The following is a 26292-nucleotide window of genomic DNA, read 5'->3' as shown; positions in this document are numbered from 1 at the left end:
CGACATTCCTATGCCCATAAAAGTTGGTGTTTTTGTAAAATCGAGTCAAGAACAGTTTCTATGAAGGTATGCCATGTGTATATACACTTTGGCTGTGCTGTCAGTCTTATTTACAGAAAACATGTGACAGCTGCCCTATAATATACTGTATTATAGAGGAGATTTATACAAAACCTGTGCAGAGAAAGAGCGGTGCAGTCGCCCATAGCAACCAATCAGATCGTTTTGCAGAGGGCTTTTCCTCTGCAAAGGTTTTAATAAATCTCCCCCTATATGCCCCCACCTGAGCTCTATATGACAGAACCCATCACCAATAACCCAGCACCCATCACCAATCACCCAGCACCAATCACTCAGCACCCATCACCCATCCCCAATCACTCAGCACCCATCAACCATCACCCAGCACCCATCACCAATCACCCAGCACCCATCACCCAGCACCAATCACCCAGCACCAATCATCCAGCACCCATCACCAATCACCCAGCACCCATCACCAATCACCCATCACCCATCACCAATCACCCAGCACCCATCACCAATCACCCAGCACCAATCACCCAGCACCTATCACCAATCATCCAGCACCAATCACCCAGCACCCATCACCAATCACCCAGCACGCAGCACCAATCACCCAGCACCAATCACCCAGCACCCAGCACCAATCACCCAGCATCAATAACCCAGCACCAATCACCCAGCACCAATCACCCAGCACCCATCACCCAGCACCAATCACCCAGCACCAATCACCCAGCACCCATCACCCAGCACCCATCCCCAATCACCCAGCACCCATCTTATGCAGGAATCTTCTCACAGCCCTGGTTCTTACACTGAAGAGATGGACACCTCACTAATATATACGTACAGTCTACAATATACTAGAGTTGGCAAAAAAAGAATTATAAATATACAAAGACGTCCATGCATAGCACAGCATACAGGATGGAGGCAGGAAACTCCGCCTCCATTGCGCACAAGACTGACTTCGCATACTAGCAATGTGGGGCAATACCTAGAAAATGGAAAGACCAATTTTTGTATACTGCACTGTAACCTAGTGCATTGGGTTTAGTGCGAATAAACAGCCTGTCAGTTTCCCTTTAATTATATACCTTACCCCCCTTAATGATCTATATACTGTGCCACCATTCATCTATTGATTCCCTATATACTGTGCCACCATTAATGAACTATATACTGTGCCACCATTAATGAACTATATACTGTGCCACCATTAATGAACTATATACTGTGCCACCATTCATCTATTGAATCCCTATATACTGTGCCACCATTAATGAACTATATACTGTGTCAGCATTAATGAACTATATATTGTGCCACCATTAATGAATTATATACTGTGCCACCATTCATCTATTAATTCCCTACATACTGTGCCACCATTAATGAACTATATACTGTGCCACCATTAATGAATTATATACTGTGCCACCATTCATCTATTAATTCCCTATATACTGTGCCACCATTAATTAACTATATACTGTGCCACGATTAATGAATTATATACTGTGCCACCATTCATCTATTAATTCCCTATATACTGTGCCACCATTAATGAACTATATACTGTGCCACCATTAATTAACTATATACTGTGCCAGCATTAATGAACTATATACTGTGCCACCATTAATTAACTATATACTGTGCCACCATTAATGAACTATATACTGTGCCACCATTAATGAACTATATACTGTGCCAGCATTAATGAACTATATACTGTGCCACCATTAATGAACTATATACTGTGCCACCATTAATGAACTATATACTGTGCCACCATTAATGAACTATATACTGTGCCACCATTAATGAACTATATACTGTGCCACCATTAATGAACTATATACTGTGCCACTATTATTTAACTATACTGTGCCACCACTAAGGGTGCGTTCACACGTGCATATTTTCTGCTGCAGATCTGCTGCAGATTTGCTTTAGCAGAATTCTCTACCCATTGTCAATGGGAAGCAAAATCTGCAGCAGATCTGCAGCAAAAATAGGCACGTTTGAACGCACCCTAAGGATCTATACACAGTGCCAGCATACACAAAAAATATAATGTTCCAATATAATGAAATATATACTGTGCTTCCATAAATTCCCTATATACTGTGCTTACATTCCTCCAATAATTCCTTAATAATGTGCTTCATACAATAAATACAAGCACATAACATAAAGGCACATACATTACATAGGTCATATACACACATACAGTACATAGGTAATATACACACATACAGTACATAGGTAATATACACACATACAGTACATAGGTAATATACACACATACAAAGAGACCCTGACACATACATACAGGTACAAATATACATTAAGAAACATAAATACACAGACACACATATAACATGGAATATATACTAAAAGATACAGCCGATAAGCACATCATACATACAGGTACACACATACAATCACTCACAGATATATACACACATACATACATACACACACACACACACATACATACACACATACAGATTCACTTGCTTATATACATACACACATACATAGATTCACTTGCTCATATATATACACACACACACATATACATACATACACACATACATAGATTCACTTGCTCATATATATATACACACACACATACATAGATAGATTCACTTGCTCACATATACACACACATATACATACCAGTGGCGTTGCGACCCGGGTGCGGGGGGTGCGGCCCTAACCTAATGGGGTGACACCAAGACGCTCCGCAGCACCCCCCTCCCCAGCTACACTGACACCCCCCTACTGTGCCCGACCGGCCTCCCATCCGTCAGCACCCCCCCCGCCTTCACCTGCGCTGTGTGTGTGCAGTGCGCCCGTCCATCAGCAACCCCCCCCTCTTTCAGTGCGCCCGTCCGTCATCACACCACCCCCCTCACCTTCACCAGCACTGTGCCCAGCCTCCGCTCCCATGTCTGCGCCGGCCTGACGTCACACCGTATGGCCGCGCAGGGGGACGTCAGTTACGTCACTCGCAGGGCGCCCAGTGAGAAGGATCGATGCGCTGGATGGGTGAGTGTGTGTGTCTGTCTCTCTGTCTGTCTGTCTCTATCTATGTTTGTGTGTGTGACTCTGTGTGTGTGTCTGTCTGTGAGTGTGTGTGTCTCTGACTGTGTGTGTGTTTGTGTGTGTGTCTCTCTGTGTTGTATGTGGTTTCTTTTTTGTGTGTGCGTGTGTGTGTGGGGGGGGGGGGGGGGTTGAACCAGTGATCTAATGTGGGGAGACTTTGACCCATTGTGGGGAACCTGCAAGGGAACCTGCGGCCTAATGTGGGGAAACTACTACCTAATGTGGGGAGTCTATTCTACCTAATGTGGGGAGTCTATTCTACCTAATGTGGGGAATCCGTGCTACCGAATGTGGGGAATCTATGCTACCTAATGTGGGGAAACTGCTACCTAATGTGGGGAATCTGTGCTACCTAATGTGTGGAAATTGCTACCTAATGTGGGGTAACTGGTACCTACCTAATGTGGGGGAACTGGTACCAAATGTAGGTAATCTATGCTGCCTAATGTGGGGAAAAGATGCTACCTAATGTGGGGAAACAGCTACCTACCTAATGTGGGGGAACTGCTGCCTACCTAATGCTCCCCCCTGGCAGTAGCACCCTCATCATCCACCAGCAACACCCCCCCCCCCCAGCAGCACCTCCATCAGCAGATCCTGTCAGGAGGATGATCCTGCCGATGGATGATGGGGGTAATACTGCCAGGGGGGATGGCCAGTAGCACCCTCATCATCCTCCAGCAACACCCCCCCCCCCAGTAGTAGCACCCCCATCATCCACTAGCAACACCACCAATACCTCCCTCCCGTGGTAATAGCATCAGCTAACGGATGTTGAGGGGTGTTACTGCGGTTGTGGTATTATATTCAGAGGGTGCACTGTATGGCAACGTTATATTCAGAGGGCGCAGTTTGTGGTAGTATTATATTCAGAGGGCGCAGTTTGTGGTAGTATTATTAGAGATGAGCGAACGTACAGTAAATTCGATTCGTCACAAACTTCTCGGCTCGGCAGTTGATGACTTATCCTGCGTAAATTAGTTCAGCCTTCAGGTGCTCCGGTGGGCTGGAAAAGGTGGATACAGTCCTAGGAAAGAGTCTCCTAGGACTGTATCCACCTTTTCCAGCCCACCGAAGCACCTGAAAGCTGAACTAATTTATGCAGGAACTGCATCAACTGCCGAGCCGAGAAGTTTGTGACGAGTTGAATTTACTGTAGTTCGCTCATCTCTAAGTATTATATTCAGAGGGCGCAGGGGGTGGTAGTATTATATTCAGAGTGTACAGTATGTGTTGGTATTATATTCAGAGGGTACAGTATGTGGTAGTATTATATTCAGTGGGTACAGTGTGTGGCTGTATTATATTCAGGGGTACAGTATGTGGCAGATTTATGTTCAGAGTGTACAGTGTCTGTTGGCATTATATTCAGAATGTACAGTGTGTGGTAGTATTATATTCAGTGGGTATGGTGTATGGAAGGTTTATAATCAAAGAGTATAGTGTATAGTAGTATTATATTTAGAGGATACAGTGTCTGGCAGGTTTATAATAATAATTGTTTTCATATAGAGGATGAAAATGCGCTGACATAGTGAGGAGACGTCTGGGCGTCACATTCTACAGACAGAAGTTTTAGCTGGACCAGGCGGTATGTACCATCTGAATCAGATAAGGGAAGACTATAGAGAAGACGTCACCTGTAGTCACTGATATCATTGTTCATTCTCCTCTCTATGTCCTATAAGACCTGTAGTCCCTTGTCAGTTCTACAGTTAGGTCAGTGAAACTACAACTCCCAGCATAACCTCACCACTGCTCAAAGGGGTACTCTACTGGAAAACTTTTTTTTTAATCAACTGGTGCTACAAAGTTAAACAGATTTGTAAATTACTTCTATTAAAAAATCTTAATCCTTCCAGTACTTATTAGCTGCTGTATAAGCGATTCACAGGAAGTTATTTTCTTTTTTAATTTATTTTCTGTCTGACCACAGTGCTCTGTGCTGACACCTCTGTCCATGTCAAGAACTGTCCATAGTAGGAGCAAATCCCCATAGCAAACCTCTGGACAGTTCCTGACATGGACAGAGGTGTCAGCAAATAGCACTGTGGTCAGACTGGAAATAACTATACAACTTCCTGTGGAGCATACACCAGCTTATAAGTACTGTAAGTATTAAGATTTTAAATAGAAGTAATTTAAAAATCTGTTTAACTTTCTGGCACCAGTTGATATAAAAGTAAATGTTTTCCAGTGGAGTACCCCTTTAAGTAATTCTGGGAGCAGTATATTTAAATGATGAAAACTTCTTTAACCCTTTCCCATTCTGTGGCAACTGGTATATCTGATTATTATACTGGAATTTCTCACAATGCGCTACAACAGTGGTGTCTGTCACAACAGGCTAAAAAGTTACTGGGGGGAGGAGGGAGGTATGGGAGTGACACCATTTTCTACCGCACCGGATGACACCAACCCTAGCAACGCCACTGTATACATACATACATATACATAGATTCACTTGCTCATATATATATACACATATACATAGATTCACTTGCTCACATATATATATATATATATATATATATATATATATATATACACACACACACACACACACACACATACGCACACATACATAGATACACATATACATAGATTCACTTGCTCATATATATATACACATATACATAGATTCACTTGCTCACACATATATATATATATATATATATATATATATATATATATGTACACATACACACACACACACATACACACACATACATACATACACATATACATAGATTCACTTGCTCACATATATAGGCACATACATAGAGATAGACACACACACAAACACACATATATATGCACCTCACACTGACATACAGTCACTCACATATATACACAGTCACTTACACTAAGGCCCCAGCCATCCCTCTCTGCACAGGCGCATACATAGAGAAACACACAAACACATACACACAAATATATATACATACACACACACACTGACATACAATCACTCACATATACACACACACACTTAGACACAATCACTCACATATATTTACAGTCACTTACAGTAAGGGCTGCATAGACTGAATTTTGTGTCTGGACATGCAGTGGGCGGGGCTTCTCTCTGCCTCCGCTGCTCCTGTCTCCTCTGTGTGGAGAGAAGCAGAGAAATGGCAGATAATGACAGGGAGAGTGGCGCCCCTTGCTGCAGGGAGGGCACAGCACCCTCCATTAAACCACATACAAATCTCCCCAGCAATGGATCCTTTTTACTTCACCTGTCACCCTGCAGCTCTTTTTGTGAGGGCACTAGAGGGGCAGGTGAGGAAAAGGGCAGGGGCTCCAGCCCCCCTTTCACTCCTATGTGTGCACGTCCCTGCACCCACACATTGCTTTGTGTCCACATATGGAGTCAGGGGTGGGCTGACAACACTTGGGGCCCCCAGACCAAAAAAAGGAAGGGCCCACTGCCTCCTCAGTCTTCTACCACGTCCCTTTTCCACCCAAATCTCCCACATAATAAACTAAAATGTGTTTATGTAAGAAACACTTTAACGTAGGCAAATTTCCATGACCAATAATACTGGTATACAAGGAGTAAATATATACCACTGATCTGCAGCGTCCTCTTTCCTTTTCTTCTCTGTCTGGATCAGACCACCATGTCAATCTCTTACCATCTGCAGGGCAAACATGTCAGACTCTACATTTTTTCAGTGTCCACCCATCTATAGGCCCACAAACTGTAATAATCCCCTTCAGGTAGATAGGTAGCCACGTAAATAAGTAACTAGGTAGGCGGATCAGGAATCCAGATATGTAGGTAGGTGACTAGCCAGGTAGGTAGGTAGGGGGCTAGCAAGGTAGTTAGGCAGCCATGTATGAAGGCCAGACATGTACATAGTTAGGTAGCCAGGTATGTAGGTAGTTAGATAGCCCGGTATGTAGGTAAGTATTTAGGCATACATATAAAGTTAGGTAGCCCCCCCCCTTCCCTGTTGGTATAGACAGCAGAATTACCCCCCCCCCCCTCTTCCTTGTAGGTATAGGCAGCAGAGTTAACCCCCCTTCCCTGTAGGCATAGGCGGTAGAGTTAACCCCCCTTCCCCATAGGTTTAGGCAGCAGAGTTAACCCTCCTCCCTGTAGGTATAGGAACAGAGTAGACCCCTCCCCCTTTCTCCATAGGTATAGGCAGCAGTTAACCCCCCCTTTCCTCATAGGTGAATAGTGATTTTTCTGTACGTACACACAGTCAGGTTTACAACAAGTTTTCCGCTACAAGTTTGATCCTCGGCAAATTTCTCACAACTCAAACTCGGAACGGGGAACTTACGGCACCGATCTCTTTTTTTTCCAGGCCATTGGGTCACCAGAGATCCGAATGGCCTGGAAATGTCATATGGAAGGTCACAGTTTAGAGACCACTGCACAGTGGTCACCAAACTGTGGCCCTCCAGATATTGCAAAACTACAACTTTCAGCATCCCCAGACAGCCAACCCCATGTTTCCTGCTGTGAGTTTGAAGAGGAGCAGGCTCTCTGTGCCAAATTTTTGGCAGCAAATTTCCGCTGATGAAAATCCACCTCAACCCCTATTTTATAATGCAGATCTGTCACAAATATGCAACAAAATGAGCATAATGAGCGGTTGTTCTGACTCGGATTTACCTAAGGTTCATTATTTTTCTCTAGGATACAGCATGGCGGCAGCAGCTACATCATAAGTATTTAAAATATTTTTAATGCTGCCGCCAAGGTTCCTGGTTGAAAATATAGCCCAGTGTGTCAGAAATGTGACAGACCCTATTTAACTCTTCCCATTTCATTTATTTTCTTTTTTTTTCTCCTTCCCTGCCTTCTAAGATAACTTTTTATTTTTCCACCAACAGAGTCGTATAATGGGGATTTTTTTTATTTATAGCACAACATTCTTTAATATTTTGTCTTGTAAAATGTTAGATATCACAATGGAAGCCTAACAGATCCCATTAAAAATAACACTATAAAATCATACAGTGGCCTTACCAGCTTTCTTTCTTAACCTTCCCTTATGACATCACACATGTGACATCAGTCTTTGGTTGATACCTTTACCAGCCACTAGTACAGTTCAGGCCTTAGGTATCAGAGGGAGCGCACACAAAGAGCAGATGAGGAAGAGGACAAGATGACACAGGAGAGGTACATCAATCCTAAATATTGATCAGAATACATCTAGAGTTCTAGACTTGCAAATAATGACTAGATCTTTTAAATATAATGTGTCACAATAATAGTGTTAATTGTATTAAATCTAGTTATTTAACTATACACTTTGCTGATGATCACAAATGACCAAGTATATACTGTTTATATTCAATTCTATTATACAAAGAGTTGGGGGGGTGTATGTCCTGTATGGGTATATTAAGTCTATGGGGGAGAATCATCAAAACCTGTGTAGAGGAAGAGTGGAGCATCAGATCAGATTGCTTCTTTCAGTTTTTAGAGGCCTTTTTAAAATGAAAGAATCAATCTTATTGGTTTCTACGGGCAACTGGTCAACATTTCCTCTGCGCTGGTGTTGATAAATCTCCCCCTATATGTATAGTTTTCTATACTAAGAAAGTCAAAAGCACCTAAATGTCTAAAACACACCTACATGTATGTGACCTACTAATGGGGGTGACAGGGAAGTAATGTAAGAGATGTCTGACCTTTAACATGACCTCCTGTTATAACCTAAAACAAGAAATTAGGCTGAAATAACGTATATTTCACTATTATAATGCTGGATTTCTTGTATGACTATTAGTACTGAATCATAAAAAGAAATGCATACATTGAATTTTCTTTAACATGATTGTCCCACAGAGCAAATTTGGTAAAATCAGATGTGTGCCCCATACATATATGTAAAGGGGTACAAAAATAATTTATATCCCTGTAGAGTTCTTCTCCCTCATGGATCTGATCCCCTAGTATCCTCTCTGAGCTGGAACCCTACCGTTGCCAGGCAACTTTCCCCCAATCCCCCTTGCTTATAAGCACAGTGGAAACAAACTGCCATTACCTTCAGGACACTGCAGTTGAACTGAGCATGTGTTAGGGAGCATTCACACCACGTTTTAGCTATACAGGGACCTGATTTGGCTGGGGGCAGTGAAAACCAGGTGCTCCCTTATACCAGCCGGACCTGGCCCCCTTCTCATTCATTTGAATGATCTGACCAGAGTCAAACTGCGGTTTTCAGTTGGTTCAGAAAAACGGATATGGGGCAAAAATGAGCCGACCGGAGACATTGTTTGACTCCGGTTGGCTCATTTAAATGAATGAGAAGGGGGCCGGGACCGGCTGGGATATGGGAGCGCCCGGTTTTCACTCCCCCCAGCTGGATCCGGTCCCCATATAGCTAAAACGTGGTGTGAACCCACCCTTACCCCGACTTAGTGGGTCGTAACCAACAGTTATCAATACAATGCAGGTACATGGAGAATTAGTAATCTTATATCTCTCAAACAATATTGTAATCCTGGTACATTGAAATATGTTAAATGTCACATAATGCATTAGTATAGAACTTTTGTTTGTTGGTATTTTTTTTTTTTAAATGAGACAACTTCTTTAACCCCTTAAGGACCCAGCCATTTTACACCTTAGGACCAGGCCATATTTTGCACATCTGACCACTGTCACTTTAAACATTAATAACTCTGGAATGCTTTTAGTTATCATTCTGATTCCGAGATTGTTTATTCGTGACATATTCTACTTTAACATAGTGGTAACATTTTGTGGTAACTTGCAACCTTTCTTGGGGAAAAATCCCAAAATTTGATGAAAAATTTGAAAATTTAACATTTTTCTAACTTTGAAGCTCTCTGCTTGTAAGGAAAATGGATATTCCAAATATTTTTTTTATATTCACATATGCAATATGTCCACTTTATGTTTGCATCATAAAATTTACGTGTTTTCACTTTTGGAAGACACCAGAAGGCTTCAAAGTTCCAAACTCACTATTTTTCAGGGACCAGTTCAGGTTTGAAGTGGATTTGAAGGGTCTTCATCTTAGAAATACCCCACAAATGACCCCATTATAAAAACTGCACCCCCCAAAAGTATTCAAAATGACATTCAGTCAGCGTGTTTCACAGGAATTGCAGCAAAGGGAAGGAGAAAATTCACAATCTTCATTTTTTACACTCGCATGTTCTTGTAGACCCAATTTTTGAATTTTTACAAGGGGTAAAAGGAGAAAATGTATACTTATATTTGTAGCCCAATTTCTCTCGAGTAAGCACATACCTCATATGTCTATGTAAAGTGTTCGGCGAGCGCAGTAGAGGGCTCAGAAGCGAAGAAGGGGGTTTTGGAGAGTACGTTTTTCTGAAATGGTTTTTGGGGGGCATGTTGCATTTAGGAAGCCCCTATGGTGCCAGAACAGCAAAAAAAAAAAAAAACACATACCATACCATTTTGGAAACTAGACCCCTTGAGGAGCGTAACAAGGAATTAAGTGAGCCTTAATACCCCACAGGTGTTTCACCACTTTTGCATATGTAAAAAAATAAATAAAAAATTCACTAAAATGTGTGTTTCCCCCCAAATTTCACATTTTTGCAAGGGTTAATAGCAGAAAATACCCCCCAAAATTTGTAACCCCATCTCTTCTGAGTATGGAGGTACCCCATAAGTTGACCTGAAGTGCACTACGGGTGAGAAGAGAAGGAGTCATATTTGGCTTTTTGAGAGCAAATTTAGCTCGGGGGGCATGTCGCATTTAGGAAGCCCCTATGGTGCCAGGACAGCAAAAGAAAAAACACATGGCATACCATTTTGGAAACTAGACCCCTTGAGGAATGTAACAAGGAATCAAGTGAGCCTTAATACCCCACAGGGGTTTCACGACTTTTGCATACGTAAAAAAAAAAAATTCACTAAAGTGTGTGTTTCCCCCCCAAAATTTCAAATTTTTGCAAGGGTTAACAGGGGAAGCCCCTATGGTGCAAGGACAGCAAAATAACCCCCACATAGCATACCATTTTGGAAACTAGACCCCTTGAGGAACATAACAAGTGGTACAGTGAGCATTTACCCCCCCCCCCCCACTGGTGTCTGTCAGATCTTTGGAACAATGGGCTGTACAAAATGTTTTATTTGCACAGCCCACTGTTCCAAAGATCTGTCAGACACCAGTGGGGTGTAAATTCTCACTGCACCCCTCATTACATTCTGTGAGGGGTGTAGTTTCCGAAATGGGGTCACATGTGGGGTTTTATTGTTTTTGCGTTTGTCAAAACCGCTGTAACAATCAGCCACCTCTGTGCAAATCACATCAAATGTACATGGTGCACTCTCCCTTCTGGGCCTTGTTGTGCGCCCCCAGAGCACTTTGCGCCCACATATGGGGTATCTCCGTAGTCGGGAGAAATTGCTTTACAAATTTTGGGGGGCTTTTTTCCCTTTTACCTCTTGTCAAAATGAAAAGTATAGGGCAACATCAGCATGTTAGTGTAAAAAATTTATTTTTTTACACTAACATGCTGGTGTAGACCCCAGCTTCACCTTTTCATAAGGGGTGAAAGGAGAAAAAGCCCCCCAAAATTTGTTAGGCAATTTCTCCCGAGTACGGTGATACCCCATATGTGGCCCTAAACTGTTGCCTTGAAATACGACAGGGCTCCGAAGTGAGAGAGCGCCATGTGCATTTGAGGCCTGAATTAGGGATTCGCATAGGGGTGGACATAGGGGTATTCTACGCCAGTGATTCCCAAACAGGGTGCCTCCAGCTGTTGAAAAACTCCCAGCATGCTTGGACAGTCAACGGCTGTCTGGCAATACTGGGAGTTGTTGTTTTGCAACAGCTGGAGGCTCCATTTTGGAAACAGTGACGCACCAGACGTTTTTCATTTTTATTGGGGAGGGGAGGGGGGCTGTGTAGGGGTATGTGTATATGTAGTGTTTTTTACTTTTTATTTTATTTTGTGATAGTTTAGTGTAGTGTAGTGTTTTTAGGGTACAGTCACATGGGCGAGGGATTACAGCGAGTTTCCCGCTGCGAGTTTGAGCTGCCGCGCAAAATTTGCTGCATCGCAAACTTGCAGCCTGATACTCACTGTAAGCCCCCTGCCCATGTGAATGTACCCTGTACATTCACAGGGGGGCCTCCAGCTGTTGCAAAACTACAACTCCCAGCATGCACTGTCTATCAGTGCATGCTGATAGGTATAGTTTTGCAACAGCTGGAGGCACACGGGTTGGGAAACACTGAGTTAGGAAACAGACAATGTTTCCCAACCAGTGTGCCTCCAGTTGTTGCAAAACCACTACTCCCAAACATTCTCAGGCATGCTGGAAGTAGATGTTCTGCAACATCTTGAGAGCCAGATGTTGCCGAACTACAACTCCCAGAATGCTTGGAGTTGTAGTTTTGCAACATCTGGAGGACTACAGTTTGCAGACCACTAATACAGTGGTTCCCAATCTGTGCCCTTCCAGATGTTGCAAAACTACAACTCCCAGTATGCCAAAACTGTCCAGGCATGCTGGGAGTTGTAGTTCTGCAACATCTGAAGGGCCAGATGTTACAGAACTACAACTCCCAGCATGCCTGGACAGTAATGGCATGCTGAGGATGTGTAGTTTTGCAACATCTGGAAGGGCACAGTGGTCTCCAAACTGTGGACCTCCAGATGTTGCAAAACTGCAACTCCCAGCATGCCCAGGGCATTTGCCCTGGATGCCTGCTGAAGCATTTCAGCAGGCATCCGCTTCTGATCTCAGCCCGGCGCGCGGCAGGGCCCGGAAAACGCCAGGACGTACGGGGACGTCCTGGGTCCTTAAAGCCCAGGGTGCTGGGACGTCCCCGTACGTCCTGGGTCCTTAAGGGGCTAAAGGTGTACTCCGCCCATAGACATCTTATCCCCTATCCAAAACATTGTGGATGAGATGTCTGATCCTGGAGTGGGTCTGGCCACTGGGACCCCCCACGATATCTGGGCCGACTCTGCGGAATCTGTGGCAATCCATATCGCCAAACCACACCCCCTCTATTCATGTCTATGGGAGGGGGCGTGACGGCACAGAGATCGCGGGGGTTCCCAGTGGCAAGACACCTGCCATCAGACATCTTATTCCCTATCCTTTCTATAGCGGATAAGATGTTCAGGGGCAGAGTACCACTTTAAAGGGAATTTATCAACTCTATTTGCTCCAAGAACTTCAGACCCTATTGTACCTTTTTTTTTTTTTTAGCTGATAATAGTTGCCTAATTTGTAAAATCAGTGTTCAATTTTTCAGCCAAGTTCCAAAGAGGTGGGGTTAATCTGCTGAAGTGCCGAAGCTTGGCACACCTCCTCGCTTGCTCCCACCTCCCAGGCCCTCCTTGATTGATGTTCTGAGCCCGGTTTTTCAATCAAGAAGGAGCTGGAGGGGAGAGCAAGTAAGTGGATGTGCCGGGATGAGACACTTGAGCAGCTTAGATCAGCCTCCTTGCACCCTACATTTGTGTATTACACCTGAATATTAGACAATACTGGAGTAAACTATGTGGAATGTTGATTTAGGGATCTATCCAATTGCTAGCAGGCCATGGACACAAGATTACATATAAGATAAGGTTATATGCCGACCAGGTATTATATTGTAGTTCCCAGCGAATTGAATCTAACTTTGAAGGGGAAGTGCCTTTAGGCACTTCCCCCTTCAAAGTTAGCGGGTCATGTAGAAATTTTTCTGTACCATGTCTATGACAATCATGGGTGCTTTTTGCCTTCCTTAGGTTGTAGGGCTATTGTTACCATTAAAATTGTCAGAACCCTAAAATAAACCCTAACAGACCCAACTAAACTAAGGAATACATGTTCATAGTTATTAAAAAGAGGAAACACACCTCTCAAGGAACATAACAAGGGGTACAGTGAGCCTTAACACCCCACAGGTGTTTGATGACTTTTTGTAAAATTTGGATGAGTAAATAAAAAAAAATAGGAGGAAATACGAGAAAATGCCCCTCAAAATTTGTAACCCCATTTCTTCTGGGTTTGGAAGTATCCCATGTATGGATGTAAAGTGCTCTGCGAGCAAACTACAATGATCAGAAGAGAAGAAGCGCCATTGGGCTTTTGGAGAGAGAATTCGTCTGGAATTCAAGTCAGGGGACATGTGCGTTTACAAAGCCCCCATGGTGCCAGAACAGTGGACCCCCCCACATGTGACTCTATTTCGGAAACAACACCCCTCACAGAATGTAACAATGGGTGCAGTGAGCATTTACACTCCACTGACGTTTGACAGACTTTTGGAACAGTGGGCTGTGCAAATGAAAACTTAAATTTTTCATTTTCATGGACCCCTGTTCCAAAAATCTGTCAGACACCAGTAGGGCATAAATGCTCACTGCACCCCTTATTACATTCCATGAGGGGTGTAGTTTCCAAAATGCGGTCACATGTTGGGGGGGGTTCCGCTGTTCTGGCACCATGGGGGCTTTGTAAACGCACATGGCCTTCAATTCCAGCCAAATTCTCTCTCCAAAAGTCCAATGGCGCTCCTTCTCTTCTGAGCCCTGTAGTGAGCCAGCAGAGCACTTTATGTCCACACATGGGGTTATTTATATATTCAGAAGAAATGGTGATACAAATTATGGGGGGCTTTTTCTCAATTACCCCTTGTGAAAATGAAAAATTTGGGATAACATTAGAAATTTGAAATATTAGCAATAAATTCATCATAAAATATACTTACTGTTAAATACTTTAACTCAATATAAAATAAAAATAAAAACAAAAATTAATAAAATGTAAAAAATATATATAAAAAATATGTATAGAAAAATCTAAAATCACTAACTAAAAAATAAAATACACAAAATACATAAAAAATACAAATAATAACATAAATATAACAAAAATAAAATATAGCACCAATCACTAATAATAAATAGATTAAGATTATACAAGCAAGTACTTTCTGAATAAGATAACGTTTTTTCACTTCCATCTACTGTATATATATATGTGTATATATATATATATATATATATATATATATATATATATATAATTCCCTCTGCTTCCCTTCTCCCTTCCTTATTCCCCCCCACCCCTCCCTTGCAACTTACATGCTACTCAAGAAATCCATATCTTAGGACATCATATATCCCAGACTACCATAGCTTATTACATAACAAACAGAATAAATAGCAGTCTATACCGATTCACAGAATATAAATAAATAAAATATTTTTTTCTCCTATAAAATTGCATGAGTTACAAGATCATTTACATGAGAATATAATTACTCATGTTAATACCACACTTTTACACACTCCATGGTCTGCACTATGGATAATTTGGAACATACCCTACACAGTCTTAGTCCCATAACATGCACAGTAGTACTCTAGAAGTGAAATACAGACAAAGTCCGAAGTCATGCGCACAGGTCCAGCAATATGTAGATATCGTGAGAAGTGAATCATCCATCATGAGGCTTGCGCATTGATTACCAATGTGCGGACATGCGTACCTACTGTGACATCACATGTAAACAAAGGTGGTGATAGGTGCAGAAAATAAACACATGCCAGACCATAACAAACTGTATGATTGGTTGCGACTTTTCGCAGGATTGGTACACAACTATAGCGGGACACAAGATTGTGATGTGCGGCCATCTGATTGGCGATAGCACGGCACAGGAAATGAACGCAATGTGAGATTATATAAAGCCTACCTTGCGTCCGGGGCACCATTAGCCTCAAAGCCCTTGACCAAGCTGGTTTATTCAGCGAAACGTCGAGGAGGCTAGCCATGTTTTAATACAGCGTGTGTTCACTGTTAGTAATGTTAATGCAGCATGCATACTCACCTACTAGTGCACAGATCATAGTGCACAATATATATTAATTGTTGAGCACTAACAGAAACTTAGTAGCTAGGAGAGGTTTTCCATTCCCATAAAAAATTCTGTGACACCGCCGATAATTTTAAACCGTGTGTTTCATAAGGGTAGCTTTTTAGTTTGTGAATTGAATAAAGTTTAAAAGTTTTAGGGGGGCTTCTAGTAAGGGTTTTCCCCAGAAGGGGTAGCCCCTTAAAGGTTGATATTGCACTATTACCCTGGAACCTTCAGGGATCCTTTTTTGTTTAATTCACTGACCATAGAAGGAAAGTAAACATTGCTGGTTAGCTCAATGGTGCTGATCGGGACCTCCGCGATAAAATCGTGGCGTCCCGAACAGCTTGCAGGACGCGAGGAGGATCCCTACCTGCCTCCTCGCTGTCCGATCGCCAAATGACTGCTCCATGCCTGAGATCCAGGCAGGAGCAGTTGAGTGGCAATAACACTGATCAATGCCATGCTAAAAGAAACAAAAAATAACACATACCCCAAACATTGCAAACACAAAACCCCCAAAAACCTGTCAATAGTCTCTGTCAACATGATCCTGGGAGGGAAAATACACTGCACTACAATAGAAATAAAAATCCCTATCATCTATATCTCAATGGGTTCCATCTTTTCTTTTGTTCTTTTTTCTAATGCGGTTTTATAATCCCTGAGACAAGTAGTTCTGGCCCTAGAGTGTTATATATATTAGCGTCTGTAGCATGTATAAGGGACATGTTATCATACCTGTGTCTTTTTATAGGTGATTGATGCCCGGTGAAAGGGTGAAAGGGACCTATACCCCCGTCAGCTGCAGGAAAGGAACAAAGAGACAGGTAATTAATATTTATATTAATTACTGATAACAATCAGGCTAGATATAACATCTAAACCTGCAAAGATGTCATAGTCTCTACCTTATACATGAAGATATATGTGTTTTTAATAAGTATATCGTCTATAGACAGCTTCTTATATAACACAACTGTTTCTCAGGTACAGAGATTGGGAACATTTATGATTTCTAATATCTGTTTTTTATTTGTAGTAATCCCTTTTTCAATAGACTCACCGCAGATTTAAGACATAACTGTACTGTAAAGAAAAATCTATAAGTTAATGTAATAAATCACATACTATAACTGATTATTGCCATTTAAAACTATGAAAAATACATTATGTTGATTATAAAACAGAAATACAGAATGGAAACAACCGTCTGTGGCTCAAGCTCGACTGCCCCTTTCTTTGAGTGGCCCCTCAATGTTGTGGAAACGGGTGGAGGACATTGTCTCCATTAGAATGGGTCCCCCTACGATGCTTCGGCTGTTGATCTGAAGTGCATTCTGTGCTTTGGAACCTCGGGGGCAAACTGTATTTCTGTTATTAATTTTTAGTTTAGCAATTCCCACCCCAACATGGTTAACCTCTATCCTAAATTTCTGCACAAAATTGATAACAGACATTCCAAGAAATATTTTGCCAAATAAAAATATATAAAATATTGATGAAATTGATGAATAATAATAACAGCAAAAATAACAGTTTTTGATTAAAAAACAAAAAAAACTAAAATAATTTATAAAATATTTTGCTCCTGCCCCCTTCCCCCAAAAATAAAAAAACATATATTACCCTTAAAATTTATGAATAAAGAAACAAAAAATAACACATACCCCAAACATTACAAACACAAAACTCCCAAAAACCTAACAATAGTCTCTGTCAACATCATCCTGGGAGGGATAATACACTGCACTGCAATAGAAATAAAAATCCCTATCATCTATATCTCAATGGGTTCCATCTTTTCTTTTGTTCTTTTTTCTAATGCGGTTTTATAATCCCTGAGACAAGTAGTTCTGGCCCTTGAGTGTTAGATATATTAGCGTCTGTAGCATGTATAAGGGACATGTTATCATACCTGTGTCTTTTTATAGGTGATTGATGCCCGGTGAGAGGGTGAAAGGGACCTATACTCCCGTCAGCTGCAGGAAAGGAAGAAAGAGACAGGTAATTAATATTTATATTAATTACTGATAACAATCAGGCTAGATACAACATCTAAACCTGCAAAGATGTCATAGTCTCTACCTTATACATGAAGATATATGTGTTTTTAATAAGTATATCGTCTATAGACAGCTTCTTATATAACACAACCATGTCTCAGGTACAGAGATTAGGAACATTTATGATTTCTAATATCTGTTTTTTATTTGTAGTAATCCCTTTTTCAATAGACTGACCGCAGATTTAAGACATAACTGTACTATAAAGAAAAATCTATAAGTTAATGTAATAAATCACATACTATAACTCATTATTGCCATTTAAAACTATGAAAAATACATTATGTTGATTATAAAACAGAAATACAGAATGGAGACAACTGTCTGTGGCTCAAGCTCGACTGCCCATTTCTTTGAGTGGCCCCTCAATGTTCTGGAAACGGATGGAGGACATTGTCTCCATTAGAATGGGTCCCCCTAAGATGCTTCGGCTGTTGATATGAAGTGCATTCTGTGCTTTGGAATCTCGGGGGCAAACTGTATTTCTGTTATTAATTTTTAGTTTAGCAATTCCCACCGCAACATGGTTAACCTCTATCCTAAATTTCTGCACAAAATTGATAAAAGACATTCCAAGAAATATTTTGCCAAATAAAAATATATAAAATATTGATGAAGTTGATGAATAATAATAACAACAAAAAAAACAGTTTTTGATTAAAAAACAAATAAACAATAATAATTTATTAAATATTTTGCTCCTGCCCCCTTCCCCAAAAATAAAAAAACATATTACCCTTAAAATTTATAAAAAAAGAAACAAAAAATAACACATACCCCAAACATTGCAAACACAAAACCCCCAAAAACCTAACAATAGTGTCTGTCAACATCATCCTGGGAAGGATAATACACTGCACTACAATAGAAATAAAAATCCCTATCATCTATATCTCAAGGGGTTCCATCTTTTCTTTTGTTCTTTTTTCTAATGCGGTTTTATAATCCCTGAGACAAGTAGTTCTGGCCCTAGAGTGTTAGATATATTAGCGTCTGTAGCATGTATAAGGGACATGTTATCATACCTGTGTCTTTTTATAGGTGATTGATGCCCGGTGAGAGGGTGAAAGGGACCTATACCCCCGTCAGCTGCAGGAAAGGAACAAAGAGACAGGTAATTAATATTTATATTAATTACTGATAACAATCAGGCTAGATACAACATCTAAACCTGCAAAGATGTCATAGTCTCTACCTTATACATGAAGATATATGTGTTTTTAATAAGTATGTCATCTATAGACAGCTTCTTATATAACACAACCATGTCTCAGGTACAGAGATTAGGAACATTTTTGATTTCTAATATCTGTTTTTTATTTGTAGTAATCCCTTTTTCAATAGACCGACCGCAGATTTAAGACATAAGTGTACTGTAAAGAAAAATCTATAAGTTAATGTAATAAATCACATACTATAACTGATTATTGCCATTTAAAACTATGAAAAATACATTATGTTGATTATAAAACAGAAATACAGAATGGAGACAACCGTCTGTGGTTCAAGCTCGACTGCCCATTTCTTTGAGTGGCCCCTCAATGTTCTGGAAACGGGTGGAGGACATTGTCTCCATTAGAATGGGTCCCCCTAAGATGCTTCGGCTGTTGATCTGAAGTGCATTCTGTGCTTTGGAATCTCGGGGGCAAACTGTATTTCTGTTATTAATTTTTAGTTTAGCAATTCCCACCGCAACATGGTTAACCTCTATCCTAAATTTCTGCACAAAATTGATAAAAGACATTCCAAGAAATATTTTGCCAAATAAAAATATATAAAATATTGATGAAGTTGATGAATAATAATAACAACAAAAATAACAGTTTTTGATTAAAAAACAAATAAACAATAATAATTTATCAAATATTTTGCTCCTGCCCCCTTCCCCAAAAATAAAAAAAACATATATTACCCTTAAAATTTATAAATAAAGAAACAAAAAATAACACATACCCCAAACATTGCAAACACAAAACCCCCAAAAACCTAACAATAGTGTCTGTCAACATCATCCTGGGAGGGATAATACACTGCACTACAATAGAAATAAAAATCCCTATCATCTATATCTCAATGGGTTCCATCTTTTCTTTTGTTCTTTTTTCTAATGCGGTTTTATAATCCCTGAGACAAGTAGTTCTGGCCCTAGAGTGTTATATATATTTTAGCGTCTGTAGCATGTATAAGGGACATGTTATCATACCTGTGTCTTTTTATAGGTGAATAATGCCCGGTGAGAGGGTGAAAGGGACCTATACCCCCGTCAGCTGCAGGAAAGGAACAAAGAGACAGGTATTTAATATTTATATTAATTACTGATAACAATCAGGCTAGATATAACATCTAGACCTGCAGAGATGTCATAGTCTCTACCTTATACATGAAGATATATGTGTTTTTAATAAGTATATCGTCTATAGACAGCTTCTTATATAACACAACTGTTTCTCAGGTACAGAGATTGGGAACATTTATGATTTCTAATATCTGTTTTTTATTTGTAGTAATCCCTTTTTCAATAGACTGACTGCAGATTTAAGACATAACTGTACTGTAAAGAAAAATCTATAAGTTAATGTAATAAATCACATACTATAACTGATTATTGCCATTTAAAACTATGAAAAATACATTATGTTGATTATAAAACAGAAATACAGAATGGAAACAACCGTCTGTGGCTCAAGCTCGACTGCCCCTTTCTTTGAGTGGCCCCTCAATGTTGTGGAAACGGGTGGAGGACATTGTCTCCATTAGAATGGGTCCCCCTACGATGCTTCGGCTGTTGATCTGAAGTGCATTCTGTGCTTTGGAACCTCGGGGGAAAACTGTATTTCTGTTATTAATTTTTAGTTTAGCAATTCCCACCGCAACATGGTTAACCTCTATCCTAAATTTCTGCACAAAATTGATAACAGACATTCCAAGAAATATTTTGCCAAATAAAAATATATAAAATATTGATGAAATTGATGAATAATAATAACAGCAAAAATAACAGTTTTTGATTAAAAAACAAAAAAAACTAAAATAATTTATAAAATATTTTGCTCCTGCCCCCTTCCCCCAAAAATAAAAAAACATATATTACCCTTAAAATTTATGAATAAAGAAACAAAAAATAACACATACCCCAAACATTGCAAACACAAAACCCCCAAAAACCTAACAATAGTCTCTGTCAACATCATCCTGGGAGGGATAATACACTGCACTACAATAGAAATAAAAATCCCTATCATCTATATCTCAATGGGTTCCATCTTTTCTTTTGTTCTTTTTTCTAATGCGGTTTTATAATCCCTGAGACAAGTAGTTCTGGCCCTAGAGTGTTATATGTATTAGCGTCTGTAGCATGTATAAGGGACATGTTATCATACCTGTGTCTTTTTATAGGTGATTAATGCCCGGTGAGAGGGTGAAAGGGACCTATACCCCCGTCAGCTGCAGGAAAGGAACAAAGAGACAGGTAATTAATATTTATATTAATTACTGATAACAATCAGGCTAGATATAACATCTAGACCTGCAGAGATGTCATAGTCTCTACCTTATACATGAAGATATATGTGTTTTAATAAGTATATCGTCTATAGACAGCTTCTTATATAACACAACTGTTTCTCAGGTACAGAGATTGGGAACATTTATGATTTCTAATATCTGTTTTTTATTTGTAGTAATCCCTTTTTCAATAGACTGACCGCAGATTTAAGACATAACTGTACTGTAAAGAAAAATCTATAAGTTAATGTAATAAATCACATACTATAACTGATTTTTGCCATTTAAAACTATGAAAAATACATTATGTTGATTATAAAACAGAAATACAGAATGGAAACAACCGTCTGTGGCTCAAGCTCGACTGCCCCTTTCTTTGAGTGGCCCCTCAATGTTGTGGAAACGGGTGGAGGACATTGTCTCCATTAGAATGGGTCCCCCTACGATGCTTCGGCTGTTGATCTGAAGTGCATTCTGTGCTTTAGAACCTCGGGGGCAAACTGTATTTCTGTTATTAATTTTTAGTTTAGCAATTCCCACCGCAACATGGTTAACCTCTATCCTAAATTTCTGCACAAAATTGATAACAGACATTCCAAGAAATATTTTGCCAAATAAAAATATATAAAATATTGATGAAATTGATGAATAATAATAACAACAAAAATAACAGTTTTTGATTAAAAAACAAAAAAACTAAAATAATTTATAAAATATTTTGCTCCTGCCCCCTTCCCCCAAAAATAAAAAAACATATATTACCCTTAAAATTTATGAATAAAGAAACAAAAAATAACACATACCCCAAACATTACAAACACAAAACCCCCAAAAACCTAACAATAGTCTCTGTCAACATCATCCTGGGAGGGATAATACACTGCACTGCAATAGAAATATAAATCCCTATCATCTATATCTCAATGGGTTCCATCTTTTCTTTTGTTCTTTTTTCTAATGCGGTTTTATAATCCCTGAGACAAGTAGTTCTGGCCCTAGAGTGTTAGATATATTAGCGTCTGTAGCATGTATAAGGGACATGTTATCATACCTGTGTCTTTTTATAGGTGATTGATGCCCGGTGAGAGGGTGAAAGGGACCTATAACACCGTCAGCTGCAGGAAAGGAACAAAGAGACAGGTAATTAATATTTATATTAATTACTGATAACAATCAGGCTAGATACAACATCTAAACCTGCAAAGATGTCATAGTTTCTAACAAAAAATAACACATACCCCAAACATTGCAAACACAAAACCCCCAAAAACCTAACAATAGTATTTGTCAACACAGGGGCGGACACAGACAGCAGAGGGCCCCTGTGCAAAGAATGTGCCTGCCCCCCCCCCCACCACCACCAGCACTGTGCCCCCTCATGTACCTAGACCCCACCGGAGTGCCTCCACTTACCCCGCCCGTGTAGTGTCGCCACTTGCCTTGTCCACCACAGGTGGATGGAACGGCTCCTGAGGTGGGCTCCGGGTGGCCCCTGTCCCTCTCAGTGTGCTGACCAGGCCCCATGAGTACTACCCTGAGTCAGCCTGACCCTTATCTAGCTGGGAGTTAGAGGGCAGTGCTCCCTTTACACTCGCACCCCTTGACTTAGCACGACACCCCTTGGCACCCCCTGGTTCCTTGGCTCCTTAGTAATAGAAGTGACTTACAGGCAGGGCCAGACTGGGACCAAAAATAGGCCCAGGCATTTTAAAATAAACAGCCCATTTTTATAGTGGGGGTCTGACTCATGGGACCCCCACCAATCACCTTGGTTCAAGTGGCTGCCCAGATGTTGGAAAGCTGTAACTCCCATCATGTCTGAAGTGACTACAGCTGATGGAACAGTCAGGAGACTACACAATGATATCAGTGACTACAGCTCTGATGGGACAGTTAGGAAAATACACAATGATATCACTGACCTGAGTGACGTCTTTTCTGTTGTCTTTATTTTTCTTCTTCATCTGGTCCAGACACCAGGATTTCTTCCATCTTCTCTGCAGAGTCTGACACCTGGACATCATTGGTTCCTTAATTTGTCAGTAGATCCTCATCCTCTGTATGATGACAATAATCATTATAACCTTGCCAAATACTGTACCCCCTGAATATAATACTGCCAACCACTGTACCCCCTGAATAATGCCAACCACTGTACCCCTGAATATAATACTGCTAACCACTGTACCCCTGAATATAATACTGCCAAATACTGTACCCCTGAATATAATACTGCCAACCACTGTACTCCATTAATATAATACTGCCAACCACTGTACTCCATTAATATAATACTGCCAACCACTGTACTCCATGAATATAATACTGCCAAACACTGTACCAACCACTGAATCATCCCATACACCCCACGCACTCCATCCTCAGTTTCCTCATCACCCCATATACCCCACACACCACATCCTCAGTCTCCTCATCACCCCATACACCCCACGCACCCCATCCTCAGTCTCCTCATCACCCCATGCACTCCATCCTCAGTCTCCTCATCACCCCACGCACCCCATCCTCAGTCTCATCATCACCACATGCACTCCATCCTCAGTTTCCTCATCACCCCATACACCCCATGCATTCCATCCTCAGTCTCCTCATCACCCCATGCACTCCATCCTCAGTCTCCTCATCACCCCATGCACTCCATCCTCAGTCTCCTCATCACCCCATGCACTCCATCCTCAGTCTCCTCATCACCCCATACACCCCATGCACTCCATCCTCAGTCTCCTCATCACCCCATGCACTCCATCCTCAGTCTCCTCATCACCCCCATACACCCCACGCACTCCATCCTCAGTCTCCTCATCACCCCATATACCTTAAGCACCTCATCATTATTACACAGCTGACACACCCACATCAGGGCTGCCGTCAGAAATTTTGGGGCCCCTTGCACAGGTCAAGGCCCCCTTCAACCCCTCCCCGCCCCCAAGTAATTTTTAGATTGCATATACTTACCAATGCTGTGCCATAGCACAGAATTGATCAGTGTTATTGGCGCTACCTTACTACAGGCTGTTGAAGCTTTCTGCACTAAAAGATGCACAGATCAGACGAGCCAGAGGCAGATAGGTACCCTCCGCTGAGTTGATCGGGACACCACAATTTTGCTGTGGTCCTGATCAGCTCCTCTGGGCTATCTGGCAACCTATTTTCATACTTTTAGATGCTGCAATGAACTTTGATTGTGGCATCTAAAGTGGTTAATGCTGGACATCACCCTGATTGGTGAACTCTGGCATTAGCCACATGTCCCAGCTCTAACCAACCGGTTATGAAGCATAGAACTGGAGGGGGGCAGGACGTACATTTACACCCTGCAACCTTAAAGAAATACACATATACAGCCTCATATGCGTACACAGCCTCTATATACTCATACATAGCGCCAATACACACATATAGTCATGGCCGTAAATGTTGGCACCCCTGAAATTTTTCTATAAAATTCTCACAGAAAAGGATTGCAGTAACACATGTTTTGCTATACACATGTTTATTCCCTTTGTGTGTATTGGAACTAACCCCCAAAAAAGGGAGGAAAAAAGCAAATTGGACATAATGTCACACTTTAATGTCACAAATTATTGGAACCCTTTCAAAATTGTGGATAAATAAGATTGTTTCAAGCATGTGATGTTCCTTTAAACTCACCTGGGGCAAGTAACAGGTGTGGGCAATATCAAAATCACACCTGAAAGCAGATAAAAAGGAGAGAAGTTCACTTAGTCTTGGCATTGTGTGTCTGTGTGTGCCACACTAAGCATGGACAACAGAAAGAGGAGAAGAGAACTGTCTGAGGACTTGAGAACCAAAATCGTGGAAAAATATCAACAATCTCAAGGTTACAAGTCCATCTCCAGAGATCTAGATTTTCCTTTGTCCACAGTGCGCAACATTATCAAGAAGTTTACAACCCATGGCACTGTAGATAATCTCCCTGGGCATGGATGGAAGAGAAAAATTTATTAAAGGTGTAAACGCAGGATAGTCCGGATGGTGGATAAGCAGCCCCAAACAAGTTCCAAAGATATTCAAGCTGTCCTGCAGGCTCAGGGAGCATCAGAGTCAGCGCGAACTATCAGTCGACATTTAAATGAAATTAAACGCTATGGAGGGGACCCAGGAGGACCCCACTGCTGACACTGAGACATAAAAAAGCAAGACTACATTTTGCCAAAATGAACTTGATTAACCAAAATCCTTCTGGGAAAACGTCTTGTGGACAGATGAGACCAAGATAGAGCTTTTTGGTAAAGCACATCATTCTACTGTTTACCGAAAACGGAATGAGGCCTACAAAGAAAAGAGCACAGTACCTACAGTGACATATGGTGGAGGTCAATGATGTTTTGGGGTTGTTTTGCTGCCTCTGGCACTGGGGGCCTTGAATGTGTACAAGACATCATGAAATCTGAGGATTACCAACGGATTTTGGGTCGCACTGTACAGCCCAGTGTCAGAAAGCTGGGTTTGCGTCCGAGATCTTGGGTCTTCCAGCAGGACAATGACCCCAAACATACGTCAAAAAGCCCCCAGAAATTGAAGGCAACAAAGCGCTGGAGAGTTCTGAAGAGTCCAGATCTAAATATCATTGAACACCTGTGGAGAGATCCTTAAATTACTGTTGGGAAAAGGCACCTCTTCCAATAAGAGACCTGGAGCAGTTTGCAAAGGAAGAGTGGTCCAACACTCCGGCTGTGAGGTGTAAGAAG

Source organism: Hyla sarda, chromosome 3 (assembly GCF_029499605.1).
Source record: "Hyla sarda isolate aHylSar1 chromosome 3, aHylSar1.hap1, whole genome shotgun sequence".
NCBI classification, from domain to species: Eukaryota; Metazoa; Chordata; class Amphibia; order Anura; family Hylidae; genus Hyla; species Hyla sarda.
Note: the sequence above shows the minus strand (reverse complement) of the source record.